Genomic DNA, 13,490 nt, shown 5'->3' with positions numbered 1-13,490 from the left:
AGAACTGGCAAATCCATTGATTTTGTTTTTTAACATCAGTTTCTTACATTTACACTTGAAGTGGAATTAAATATGATCAACCAGATTTCCTAGACAAGCAAAATTACTTTAGTGTATGATCAGTGGTTTATGATCATACAACTGCCTTACAATCCACTCCTTCCACGAGAGACAGATATCTATTGAAAGTGTGCTCTGCATGTTTCTCTGCCGGGCAGACAACTCTTAATGTGGTTTTCATGTGTCAAGTTTGTTTTGGCAGCTGTTCAGTTGGAAAACCAGTGTCTAGGTTTGAAGGAGAACAAAAGAAAGAAAGGAAGAGAGTCTGGCTCTCCATGGAAAATTAACCAGAAAGAAAGCACAGATTGGTGACAGAATTGTAGATGTAGTTTTTGAGGGTTGCTTCCCACAAAGTAATATATCAAATATGCAACTCTTACTTAAAGGCCTTATTAGTAGTCTTAGCTATACAGTAATAAATTATCATTGAATTAGTTTCAACTGTGTGTGAATAATTTAAAATACTTATGTAGAGTTAGGACAAGCAGAATAGAATACACATTAAGAGTGAACAATCATTAGCAGGTTATTTAATATCTCAGGGCTTATGAAATATAGTTCAATTTATTAAGAAAATCAAAGATAAATATTAGGATACACAGCTCGCCACCAAGTGCAAAATCAGTCTGCCATTTAGCCTTGAAAATGAAATCAATTTTGCTTATTACCATTGACACAAAATCCACATAAACACTGGAGTCACAATTCATTGAATTTTTCGGGTAAGGAAAAGTTGAATGTTAATGGTAACAACAAGGCAGGATTCTTATATGAGGACTGCATGCTTGGTTGACATTTTGCTGAATAACTGTAACTTGAAGAATGCAAAGGCAGGGTTTAATGAGGTGACCTGTAGCTTTGGCACATCAGGAGTTCTTTGTCATTACCTTTATGTTACTTTATGCTGCTGGCTCTTGTGCCTCTGGAGATTGTAACAGTGACCAAATTACCTGTGCAGTTGAGGCTTATTCTTTGATTATTGTTGTCAAAGGCTTATTTGAAAATTATCAAATCATACCTGGTGAGCTTGTACCTGCAGTGTGTAGGTACAGGTACAATAGAGACTGTCCCATTGTGCTGGAAAAAAAGAGGAACTAGGAAGGGGTAGTGAGGCAGGAGTGAGGGTGATCTTTAGACTGCTTCCTGCTGTCTGGGGGTATCAACACCTTTAGGGACCCTAAGGAAATTAGGGTGCTGGCCACGTCCTTGGAGAGGTAGTTGTTTCCCAGGCTTTTGTTTCCCAGGCTCTTGAATAAAGCCAAGTTATTGTAATAAAATCTGAATCTGGAGCAAGAGAAAGATAGTGTACTGGCTGGTTTTGTGTCAACTTGACACAAGCTGGAGTTATCACAGAGAAAGGAGCCTCAGTGGAGGAAATGGCTCCATGAGATCCAGCTGTAAGGCATTTTCTCAAGTAGTGATCAAGGTGGGAGGGCCCAGCCCATTGTGGGTGGTGCCATCCCTGGGCTGGCAGTCTTGGGTTCTATAAGAAAGCAGGCTGAGCAAGCCAGGGGAAGGAAGCCAGTAAGTGACATCCCTCAGTGGCCTCTGCAACAGCTCTTGCTTCCTGACCTGCTTGAGTTCCAGTCCTGACTTCCTTTGTTTATAAACAATAATGTGGAAGTGTAAGCTGAATAAACCCTTTCCTCCCCAACTTGTTTCTTGGTCATGATGCTTGTGCAGGAATAGAAACCCTGACTAAGACAGACAGACAGACAGACAGATTTCATGAGCTTAGCTTAGCACAGGCTGACTGCAGAAAGTCAGGAGGTGGGAAAGCCAGAGGCACGTGATGAACACAGCTAAAGAATTAGACTCTGGAGTTTGGAATCAAATTCACAGACAAATGACCCACACATACCTCCAGAGTTGTTTTGAGAGCAGATGTTGTGCAGGTAGTGTGTGTAGTGTGTGCACTGCAGTTTCTGCTCCTAACTCCAACTTCTAGTCATTGCACACTTACAGCCAAAACATTTATGCAGTGTGGGGAGGGAGACCGGACAGAAAGAAACAGGGCTTAGAGCAAGGAGAAGGGACAGTTTCTTGGTTGTGATTGGTGTGAGGGTGCCCAGTCCACTGTGGGTGGTGTCACCCCCTGGGCAGGTGATCCTAAGTTGTATAATAAAGCCGACTTGAGCGAACCATGAGGAACATGCCAGTTAACGGCCCTTCTCCATGGCTTCCGCTACAGACCCAGCCTCCAGGTTCCTGCCAGTTAACGGCCCTTCTCCATGGCTTCCGCTACAGACCCAGCCTCCAGGTTCATGCCAGTTAACAGCCCTTCTCCATGGCTTCCGCTACAGACCCAGCCTCCAGGTTCCTGCCAGTTAACGGCCCTTCTCCATGGCTTCCGCTACAGACCCAGCCTCCAGGTTCCTGCCAGTTAACGGCCCTTCTCCATGGCTTCCGCTACAGACCCAGCCTCCAGGTTCCTGCCTTCACTTCTTCCTGTCTTGACTTTCCTCAATGACAAACTTACTTGGAAGTGAAAAATGCAACAAGTCCTTTCCTCTACAAGCTGCTCTGGTCAGGGTCTCTAAAGCAGCAACAGAAATCCCAACTCAGCCCATTGTTTGAATGGATGGCTGATGTAGTGTAGCTGATAACTTCAGGGCTAGAGATTTCTTTGCCCGGCAATTGTGTTATCTGGTAAGTTTTAAAATAATAAATCGCTCTGGTGCTTTTCTTCTGTGGAGTTAAGGTGGGCAGGAGAGAGTGAAGACAGGGCGCTTGATGGCAGTTTGGTGAAGCTAGCCAGGAGGAAGAGATCTGCAGATAGCAGCTCCCAGCTTCCCCAAGTTGGGGATTGATTACTAGTGATCCAGAGCTAATCCGGAGTGAGGGCCATGGGCCCGGTCAAAGGAGGAAGCATGTTTTTAAAATTACACACACACTTTCTAGTCATTAATCCTCTAACAGATGTATAGCAGACAAAGACTAGTCTCTGGGCTTCCTCATCACTCGATTGCTTCCTTAGCTCTGCAGAAGCTTTGTAGATTTATGAGGCCCAACTTGTTGATCATTTTCCTGAATGCCTTGGGCGAATGGAATATTATTCAGAAAATTCCCTGCCTAGACCTAGTTCATTTTTTATTCTAGCAGTTTCAGCATTAAAGGTTTCACAGTGAGGTTTTTGATTCATTTGGGGTTAGTTTTTATGCAAAGCAATAGATACAGTACTAATTTATTTCCCCTACATGTATCCATATCCAGTTTCCTCAGAACCATTGTTTGGAGGCGCTTTTGTGGTGGCTAACATTATGTTGATGGCTAACTTCTTGTTTAAAAGTTTAAGTTACTGTGCTTAAGAGAACTACAAAGCAGAATTAGACTTCTAAACGTCTTTTTATTTTTTGGTAATTATCTGGTCTTATTTCTGCAACTCTTGTTTATGCAAGATAGTAGGTTACAAGGTTAATTGCTGTTTCTTTTTTTCATTTTTTAAAAAATTATTTATTCATTTATTTATTTAAGTACACTGTTGCTGTCTTCAGACTCACCAGATGAAGGTTTCAGATCTAATTACAGACGGTTGTGAGCCACCATGTGGTTTTTGGGATTAAAACTCAGGACCTCTGGAAGAGGAGTCAGTGATCTTAATCTTTGAGCCTTCTCTCCAGGCCTTAACTGCTGTTTCTGCTTCTGTAAACAAAACCTTGTCTTACTGGAGATAACCAGGACACCTGCAAGACATCTGTTTTGAAAAACAGAATGTAAGCTTGTGTTTGCATGATGCATTTCATTCAATGGAATACAACATTATATTCCTAGCTACTGTGGCTGGGCATTGCATTTGGTATTCCCCAGTCCCTGTTATGGTCCTGGTGTCCATATTGTTAAAAAAATTTTTTTGTTAAGTATATTCATGGTCAGACAGATGAATCTATTTACTTATTTTGGGGAGATGGGGTCTCTATGTAGCCTGGCTGCCCTGGAACACACTATGCACACCAGGCTGGCCTTAAACTTACACAGTTCCACCTGTGTCTCCTGAATGCAAGTGCTAGGATTAAAGATGTGTGGCACCTTTCCTAGTTCCACAATACATCTTGAATTCTGGAATGGCAATGGTAATCCCTCTAGCATTTTGCATGTTTTATCTTAAGGATTGATTTGGTTATCTGATGTTCTTTGTAGTTACAAGTGAAGTTTAGGATGTTCTTTCTATTTTTGTGACTGCAACAAATCTGCAAATAGCTTTTGGTAGAATGGTCATTTTCACATCATTAATTCTACCAGTCCATGAGCATGGAACATAGTTGTCAGAAAGCCATCACACAATGACAAGAGGACAGAAGGAAGCTAAGCAAACAGTGGCACACAAAAGAAACACAGGGTACCTCAAATGAATCATAGACAGAGCTCCCAGTGACATTAGAATAACTTCGGATTCTTCTGGGGGAAAAGTAGGGTTCCCGGAAACCTCAGCTCCTTCAATACCTTTGCTGCAGCCTAGTGTGGACTTTGGCAAGTCTGCCCCTGGCAAGGACACAGAATTATTTTTCTCTCCATCCTTTCATTGTGGCCTCTGAGGAATATTTATATCAGCTTGGTTACCAACACATTTTTCTTTAGAAACTTAAAGTTTTCATTGTAAAGGTTTTCCATTTCCTTAATTAGGTTTAATCCTTGTTTTCAAGTTTTCATTGCTGTGAAGAGACACCATGACCAAGGCAATTCTTATAAGGGACAACATTTTATTGGAGCTGGCTTACAGTTTCAGAGGTTCAGTCCATTATCATCATGGCAGGAAGCATGGCACCCTGCTGGAGACACAGTACTCAAAAACAAACTGATCTTGATCCGAAGGCTGCCAGGAGGAGGCTCTCTCTTCCACACTGGGTAGAACTTGAACATGGGACTTCAAAGCCCACATCCACAATGACACACTTTCTCCAACAAGGCCACACCTACTACAACAAGGCCACACTTTCTAATGGTGCCACTTGCTGTGGGCCAAGGATATTCAAACCACCACGATCCTCAATATTTTGTTTTTCTTGAGGCTGTTGTGAATGGGAATATGTACATTTCTTACAGTGTTTGTTATTGTGGCATAGAAGAATTATTTCTTTTTTTGTTTTGGATAAGTTATTTTGTATTCTGCCACTTTTCTAACAATGTTGATCATTTTGTGAGACTAAGATGGGAATGATCTACCTTGCAGGTTAAGGGGTCTATTTGCAGGAAAGACAGTTAAGAATACGTTCCTGTATGTCCCATGTAAGGTCTTACAAGTTAAAGTTTTTATTTGTAATTAAGAAGTTCCTGTTTTTGTTAAATCCTAGTTAAAAAATAACTCCCAGCCAGGAGGTGGTGGTCAATGCCTTTAATTTTACCCCTTGGGAGGCAAAAGCAAGTAGATTTCTGTGGAGAGCTCTTAGGACTTCTAGAAATTTGGCAAGAATTTGACATTGGGCTAAGACAAGGAAGTAGGCTCAAGATGGATACAGCTGAGGAATGTGTTCTTTGTATCTTAATGTATCCTGTTAAGACGCTGAATATAGTAATCATGGAACCTTTATTTACTCTTTGTTTGTCCCTTAACTACTTTGTTTGTCTTAGGACTGACCTTATTCCCAGAATGAGTAAATCCACTTCAGCCTCAGCACTGGCTGGAGTCATGTTACAATGTTGTCTAATTGTCTTTTTCTTTTCAATCCTCACTCCCTCTCTTGAGACCCCGTATGGCTGACTGAGCTGGCTTGATCAGATGGTGCCTGAACCTTGGAGATAAGGTACAGGGGTTTCAGTGAAGGATACTGCAGGAAGAGATGCACAAGTAAAGGAAAATTCAAACCAGTGGTGAATAAACTCTGTAAAAAGGGACAAGGTATTGGTAGAATGCTTTTCTTGTGTATGTATTTAGAGTTATGCTAAAATTTAAAGGAGCAAAGATAATTCTCATAGATGGTTTTAATCTTTGGACCCTGGTTACAGATAGTTTAGACTATAGACTTGAGAGAGAGAATGGGATTCAGAAAAGTAGTTCTCTCCCATGTCTGGGAAGCTTTGTCAAAAGAGAAGAAAAACAAACTAAGCTGTTCCAGAGCTCTCCTAAGGACTGGAGGGGGTCATAAATATTCTACTTCCTCTCTGGCTCTTACTGGGGGAATGCTTAGCTATGATTCTGGGTCCCTTGGGTAGGATATCTGGGTCCCTTTGGTGGCATATCTACTTCTCTTCCTTCTCTGTATATTGTCTGTCCTTGGCACAACACTCTGTCCATGTTTGTCAGTTTATGTCTGTGTTTTCGTTTTATTGCTTGATTGGTGCTCTGTGTTTCATGTTCAAAAGAAAAAAAAATGGTTAAAACCTTATCTTCTGGTCATTCACTGCTTGCTTTAGTTTTAATTTATTAAAAAAAAAAAAAAAAAAAAGAGTCCTGCACCTGCAGCTAGGCATCTAGCTGGAGAAGCCCTACCAGGGGCTGATTGTTGTAGTGAAAGACCTCCGAAGGGAGACCCTCACTCAAATCTCAGGAGAGGCGCGCACCCAGCGAGGCACCAAGACCAGACTTGCTGCAATCGCATGAGGAAGTTTATTGAAAGTGAAAGAGTGAGATCTCAGGCCAGCATGCTGGGGTCGAGACTCATACACCACACAGGGGTAGAGGAGTTCGACCCCGGCCTGAACTTGTAACAGGCTTATAAAGGCAAAAATTACAAAGAAGGGGGAGGACAGGCAGAATGAGGAAATTCAAAGGGGAAGAATCATACATTTTTTTATCAGTACACCCCCAGGCACACCTAGGGCGTTGGGACATTCCACAGAGGTCATCCGGACCTTCTGTGGTATTTTGGGAACTCAATTCTCAAGAAAGTGGGATTTCCTGGGTGGGATTTCCTGGGAGCGGCAGAGGAAATCCCTAGGGCAAGGAATCAGTGTCCTTTGACAACCTTTTACTCTTCAGTAGCAACTCTTAAAGCGGCCAACAGCTTCTAGGCTTTTCTGGATAGGAAGTTGATAGCCATTTTCCTTAGAAAAATACCTGTGACCGTGTTTATTAGGTTCAGCTGGTGACAAGGTATGTCGCCCTTGAAATTACAGCTATAAAAGTAAGAAAATTTTGTCTAGCTTAAATAAGTAAATGTGTGTATCCACTTTATTTTGTTTCTGACTTTTCATTAATGTATAAATATACTCTGCATATATCTTGGTTATAGATTATCGGCTTATAAGGTATTGGGTATGGTTAAGGATTTGTAGCATTGGTAACAGAAAGTTTACAGCTGGCAACTCAGACTAGAGAGATAGATGGCTCAGTGGTTAAGAGCACTGACTGCTTTTCCAGGGGTCCTGAGTTCAAATCCCAGCAACCACATGGTGGTTCATAACCATCTGTAATGGGATCTGATGCCCTCTTCTGGTTTGTCTGAAGACAGTGACAGTGTACATATATATAAAATAAATGAATATTAAAAAAAACAAAACAAAACCTGCTAACTCAGGGTTGAGTCATTCTAGACAGAAGCACATGACATGAGCCCACCTAGGAGAAAAGGTCCCTAAAGACCCCTCTAAATAGTCAGAATACTTTGTGTAATTCCTGTCCTAGAAACAAGACTTCCAAACTTGTAAGATAGGATTTAAGACAATGTTTTTTAATGAGATATTAAAAGTTGCAGCATCGTGCATTCCTATGTAAGAACTGGCAGCCAAATTGTTAACATGAAAGTAATGAACTTTTATTGATTTTAGAGAGAAAGGATGGTTTACACTGTTAGAAATTGGTTTTGCCTTCCAAAATTGTGGTTATGCTCTGATATTGCAAAACAAACTTTTAAAAATTACAGTTATGTGTATGAAAAGCTAATGGGACATTGGCAGTTTACAATTCAATTATGAGCTCAAGATTTTAATCCGCCCTGGAACTTAATTTGTAATTAAGAAAAAATCGGGCAGGTTCGGCGCGCCGACTGTCCAGGTTCGCGGCCGAGAAGACTCGAGGTCCAGGAGACAAGTGACTATGGCCTACCACAGCTTCCTAGTGGAGCCCATCAGCTGCCGTGCCTGGAACAAGGACTGTACACAGATTGCCATCTGTCCCAGCAACCACGAGGTGCACGTCTATGAGATGAGCGGTGCCAAGTGGAACAAGGCTCATGACCTCAAGGAGCACAAAGGGCAGGTGACAGGTGTCGTCTGGGCCCCTGAGAGTAACTGCGTTGTGACCCGTGGCACAGACCGCAATGCCTCTGTGTGGATGCTGAAGGGCCGCACATCCTCCGGATTAATGGAGCTGCCCTCTGTGTGCGCTGGGCCACCAGTGAGAACAAGTTTGCCGTGGTTGGTGGCTCCCGTGTCAGTTCCATCTGTTATTTTGAGCAGGACAATGACTGGTGGGTGTGCAAACACATCAAAAAGCCCATCCGCTCCCCTGTCCCCAGCCTGGACTGGCATCCCAATAGTGCATTCCTGGCTGCAGGCTCCTGTGACTTCAAGTGCGGGATCTTCTCTGCTTCTATCAAGGAGGTGGAGGAACGGCCAGCTCCTACACCATGGGGCTCCAAGAAGCCTTTTGGGGAGCAGCAGCTGTGGGTTAGCCATGATAGCACTGTGTGCCTGGTAAATGCTGAGATTATGGCATGGGTGTGGAACCAGAGAGCTGGGGAGGGTAAATGCAAAAATGCAACTGAACCTGGGGAGGGGGAGGGGATGATGTAGCTGACCCAGTCTCTCAGCTTGGCAACCCTGGCCTCTGAGACATTACCACTGCTGGACATCACCTTCAGCACAGAAAATAGTCTAGTGACAGAGGGCCATGACTACTTCCTGGTGCTGTTCACTTATGACAAAACTGCTGGGACGTTGAGCTTTTGTGGCCGGCTGGATGTGCCCAAGCCGAGCTCCCAACGTGGCCTGACAACCTGAGAGCGGAGAGTGCTTCCAGAACCTAGACAGGAAGGCCAGCTCTGAGGGGGGTGTAGCTACGGGGGCTGGTCTGGATTCAAGGCACTAGAACAGCTTCAGTAGAATCTTGGTGCTCAGCGGGGGGCAAGGCCAAGTGCTCACAGTTCTGTACCACAGGCATGGATGGTGGTGTGAGCATCTGGATGTGAGGGGCTTGAAGTCAGCCTTGAAGGACCCGAAGATGAAATGAGCTGTGAGGAGTGCTGCCCTCCTCCCAACGGCTGGGGAGGAGGGGAAGGGGGTTGGGAGGCTAAGGGCTGCTATGCTGAATGCTTCTAGGGTACAGTACAGGTCTGCAAAGGGGATGCTCTCTCTCCAAGGAGGGAAAGAGGCAGGTGGGAAACTTCCTGCCTATTTAACAAAATTGTGCCTTTTAAAGAAATGCTTTCATTTATTGCAAACCAAAAACAAGACAAAAAAACAAAACAAAACAAAAACAAAAACAAAAAACAAAAAAAAAAAACACAAAGCACAGTGCTGGCCATGAACTGTTTCAAAATGTGGGCTAATAAACATACCAAATATGGAAAAAAAAAATCAGGCAAGGGGAGATTATTGCAAGACTTACCAAAGGTTAATGAAACTATGAAACTTAGGGGAGCGTTACAACCTGGCTTACCTTCACCAGCTGCCATTCCAAAAAATCCATATAAAATTATCATAGATTTAAAGGATTGTTTTTATACTATTCCTTTACATCCTGATGATTGTAAAAGGTTTGCATTCAGTGTGTTTACCTGTAATTTTTAAAGAACCCATGAAGCAATTTTATCAGAAAGTTTTGCCTCGGGGAATGGCCAATAGCTCTACATTATGTCAAAAAATTGTTGCTGCTTTACAAGAGGTGAAGATTTTGAATCCTTCTGTGTATATTATTCATGATATGGGTGATACTTTATTAGCTGATCCCTCTGATGGGGTTTCACTACAAGCTTTTGCTCCAGAAAAATTAAAAAAATTCATCTTTCTTCATCTCCAAAGAAAGTCTTAATGCTGTATTATGAAGCTGTGGCTGTGTTAATACAGAATTGTATTTTAGAATCATATCAGTATTCTGGGAAAAGAACCCGATAAAATATTTATTTCTTACTTAAAACAGCAATTAAATGGGTTATTGTAGAAAACTGATATTTGGCCTATTGCATGTGTAAACTTTTCAGGCAAAATTGATAATCATTATCCAAAAGACAAGTTGTTGCAATTTGTCTCTAGGCATGCTTTTGTCTTTCCTGTAATCTTACAAATGCAGCTCATAGAGAAGGTGCTTGTTGTATTTACAGACAGCTCATCTAATGGCAAGGCAGCATATAGAATAGGATAGCATGTTTATTCTCTTACCTACTCCCCCCTTCAGCGAAAATAATTTAATTATGTGCTGTAGCTAATCTTGAAATGTTGGTAGCTCACAGTTTACAATGGCTTGAAACTGTTCCTTTTTTATAAAGATACTGCTAATTTTTAAATTTTGCAATTATTTATGCAAATGTACCTTAAGAGAACTTACTGTTTCTTACTTTATATAAAATTTAAGAGCTCATACTGAATTACCCAGACCCTTAGTGAGGGCAATGGCACAGCAGATGTGTATACCAGGCATATTATAGGCTTTACACAGAAACAATTAACCAAACAACCCTCATTTTTAAAAAAGATTAATTAGTTATAAGTACACTGCCACTGTCTTCAGACACACCAGAAGAGGGCATCAGATCCCATTACAGATGGTTGTGAGCCACCATGTGGTTGCTGGGAATTGAACTCAGGACCTCTGGAAGAGCAGTCAGTGCTCTTAACCACTGAGCCATCTCTCTGCCCACAATCTCATTTTTTACATCATCAAAAATAGCTTGAGACAACAATCTGGTATTTCTAGAGAATGTGCACATCACATTGTAAATACTTGTCATGAGTGTCCTCAGTTGCTTACTGTGCCACAGAATGGTGTTAATTCCCGAGGACTGGCACCTATTCAATTATGGAAAATGATTGTTATTCATATGTGATTTTGGAAAATTAAAATATGTACATGTGACTATTGACACTTTCTCAGGCTTTCACAGGGAAGCAACTAAACATGTAATTATTTATGGCCTATGTTTTTCTATGGTGGGTGTTCCAAAACAGATAATGGAACTGGCTATTGCAGTCAAGCATTTGAGGTGTTTTGTAGGCAATTTAATGTTCCCATATTACTGGGACTCCTTATAATCCACAAGGACAAGGTATTGTGGAAGTTCAAAACAGTATCTTCATAAAATAAAAAAGGCTGAATTATATTCTTGAATGCCACCAAATTAATTAAATCATGCTCTTTTTATTTAAACTTTTAAAAATGTGGATGCCAAGGAACTCTCTGCTGAGTGTCTATGGCACCTACAACCAGGCACACTTATGCCGAGGTGAGATGGAAGGATCCCTGTACTGGCATATGGCAGGATCCCAGTCAGGTATTTAACATGGGGAAGAGGGCACAGTTGTGTTCTTTCTGCAGGATGCTGAAGGAGTGTGGTGCCTGCCAGAGTGATTGGTGAGACATCTGATGCTGGGACTAAGAATGAGGCTGACTGTGAGCTTTCCGAGTGCCCTGACAATGGTGGATGGGAAGCTGTATTGGACATAGGTTCCTGACCCACATTTGTTTTAACTCAGGTTGGACAAGTTGCCTTGCCTTAAACTTTTAGAACTTGTATGAGAGAACATGAGGACTATGGAAACTGCCTTCAAAAAATTAATCAAATAGCAAAGTTGTTATAATGACTCTTCTCTTTCCTTTAATGTGACCAGTTATATTGGCTCAACCATGGACTGGTCTGGGAATCAACCAAACATTGGGCAAAAGGAAATGTTCATAGGTCTTTGGCAGTCAGAAGCAGACTATTTCCAACAGCCTATCCAGAAGTTATTTGCAGATCTCTCTACGAAGTTACATTGGCAATAGACAAAAGCGGGACAGGATATGGATAAATGTTAGTGCATGTGGTAAGGCTCTTATTCTTTTATTAACTGGTAATGTTAAGGGCTGGAAAGATGGCTTAATGGTTAGGAGCACTGACTGTTCTTCCTGTGGTCCTGAGTTCAAATCCCAGCAACCAGATGGTGACTCACAACCATCTGTAATAGGATCTGATGCCCTCTTCTGGTGTGTCTGAAGACAGCTACAGTGTATTCACACACATAAAATAAATCAATAAAACTTTTTTAAGAAATGGCAATGTTAATATTACTTTTGTTTCTTCTACTCTATTTAATGTAAGTTGTATTGATTATACAGTTTCTAATTAGTGTTATTATATTGTAATTTGGCATGTCTGTAATGGGGATCTATCAACCAGCATTTGTTTTATTGCATGTGAATATGACAGAACCTTGGTATTCTGAAAAATGCTTACAAATACCGGAAAAAATAAGTCAGGCTTTAAACAGAAGCAAGAGGGTAGTGGGCTTGGTTATTGCTGGTATAGCAGCTTTGACTACATTAATAGTTAGCACCATTGCTTCAGCAATTGTGTTGACAACTGCTCTTTATAATTCTATCCAAATTCTTGGAGGGGAGGTTCAGAGTTTAAGAAGCCATATAAAGTGTCATGCTAAATACCAATGGACTGTGTGACTTCTAAAATTTACCATGATAATCACTATCATTGGGAGAAATTCAAAGGACTTGCAGGGTGGTTGGCATACTTCTAACACTTCTCTGAATGTTTTAAATTTGTATAACAAGAATATGAATTTTAAAAATGCTGCTCCACTGAGTTTTAATACTGCAGATATTGCTGATAAAATTATTCATGGTTTAAGATCTGTATTTCCATCTTGATCAAGCTTCAAGAATGGCTTATAAAGCTTGATCATGCTAGCATTTCTTATCCTGGGAACACTTTTATTACTGTCCAATGTGATAAAACTTGTCGTTAACAGCATAAACCTATTTGTGGCCAAAATACATGGCTTGAAACTAAAAATGTAACCCATACAGAGTCATTAATTTAACAGGTTTGAGGTTAAAGACAGGTAAGATTCTGCACAGAACCTTACCAACCTAAGACAGAAATGCATTGCTTGATTTTGCCACCTGGAACAGCGGAGATCCAGGGACACAGGCCTGGTGAGACTGCTCTGTGAGTAGCCAAAGCTCAGAGAGGGCAAGGTGGAGCACGCTGAAAACGCAGCCCTCCACTTGGTTCAGGGGAGCAGGAACTCTGCCATAGGGACTCAGTGTCTGCCCGGAAAGCCCTTGCGTGTAGACCAAATGCTCAGGTCATTTGCCACCTGGAACAGCGGAGATCCAGGACCAAAGGCCTGGTGAGACTGAACTGAATTCAGGTCCACGGGAGAGATGGGTAAAAATCACTGACAACAAGATGGCAAGAGGAAAGCAAAAGAACCTAAGCAATGGAAACCAGGACAACCTGGCAGCATCAGAACCCAGCTCTCCCATCACAGCAAGTAGTAGAATGCCAAACACTTCAGAAAAAGAAGACTCAGACCTGAAATCATACTTCAAGACAATGATGGAG

At 41.7% G+C, this 13,490-nt stretch overlaps 1 pseudogene across 1 annotated transcript; it reads left to right on the top strand.

The window, feature by feature from the left end:
- Window positions 1-8,029: 8,029 nt before the first annotated feature.
- LOC308440117 (actin-related protein 2/3 complex subunit 1B-like) lies at window positions 8,030-9,163 on the top strand (annotated as a pseudogene). The gene is made up of 2 exons: window positions 8,030-8,652; window positions 8,737-9,163. The product of its transcript is annotated as an actin-related protein 2/3 complex subunit 1B-like (transcript).
- Window positions 9,164-13,490: the final 4,327 nt, after the last annotated feature.

The sequence above is a fragment of the Micromys minutus genome (assembly GCF_963924665.1).
Source record: "Micromys minutus genome assembly, chromosome: 31".
NCBI classification, from domain to species: Eukaryota; Metazoa; Chordata; class Mammalia; order Rodentia; family Muridae; genus Micromys; species Micromys minutus.
The sequence above is the reverse complement of the archived record's forward strand: the minus strand, read 5'-3'. Positions and strand labels throughout refer to the sequence as shown.